Here is a 1,229-nt window from a genome sequence, read left to right as displayed (position 1 = left end):
CATCGGACACATGTTTCGGGTTAAGCGCCCCCCCGGCGACCCGATCCGATCATCGGGGACTCATTTTGATATATAATATTTTAATTAAAATGTAAATCGAAATGATTAAGTGCTTCCAATTTATACACGATATTTCATAAGCACAAAGAGAGGATAGCGAGAGCCATAAAGCACTGAAAATTGTCGGTGGAATACAAAAGACCATAATTAATTACACCGCTCCGAGCTCCGAGCTGCGCACGAAAGGGGCGAGACGGGGCCAGGGACAGCGAGAGCTGCTAATGACGGACGAGCGAGCGGCAGGGAGAGAGCCAAGCCAGCGAGTAACGATGAGAAACGATTCCAGGGAGTAGCGGCTGATTAATGATGGGCTGCGAATGAGACAGAGACGGAGTGAGCCGGGCTGTGGAAGGGGGCGACGGGGACAGCGACGTGAGACTGACGAAAATGAGCACAACATCATCATGATAAATATAATGACGATGATGAGCATTATATGATAAATCAGTGGGGCCAGCAGCGGTGAAAGAGGAAGCGAGAGGAGAGGCAGGCAACGAATGCTCTGCTGAAATTTCTGTGGCACAATAATAAATTAATATAAATGATACTTAATTTTATGATTAATGATATTGATGAGTTCCAGCCAGTTCAGGCCGCCTGCCAGCCAAGTTCTGGCCGAAAAGGGCCTGCCGGCCGGCAAGGAAAAATTTTCATAAATTTATCAACAATAAATCAGTGGGGCCGCTCTCGCTGTGAATAATGTACAATAAATAAAAAATAAATAATACATAATTACAACTTTTGATTATTGCTCCTGCCGCCGCCGTCGCCTTCGAATTGATGGGTTTCGATTTACCCGCCTCACTTCCCGTCTCGACGCCATTGACGCCTCTCGACCCGGCCAACTTCTGGTCGATGTCGGCAGGGGCGAGTCGGAGCTGGGCTGGTGCCTTCTGACAAATGATGCGACCGAGACCGATTTGGGCCAGGGAAAGATACATTTCCAAAATGATTGAAACGCGTAATTAATTCACTTTTCGCTGCCCGACTACTCACTCACTCTGCTTTCTGTTTCCAGGCGCCCCCGGAATTTATCCAAGCCATTTGGGACAATTCGCTTTCTGCGGCTGATGAGCCACAATTTGTCAAAATTACCGAAATATGGAATGTGGAAGGGCGAAGCATACCGGAGAAATCAAAGGGTTTTCAATGCCTTTATAAATAATATA

This window comes from Drosophila kikkawai, chromosome 2L (genome assembly GCF_030179895.1).
Source record: "Drosophila kikkawai strain 14028-0561.14 chromosome 2L, DkikHiC1v2, whole genome shotgun sequence".
Lineage (NCBI taxonomy): Eukaryota > Metazoa > Arthropoda > Insecta > Diptera > Drosophilidae > Drosophila > Drosophila kikkawai.
This window is presented reverse-complemented; position numbering follows the sequence as displayed.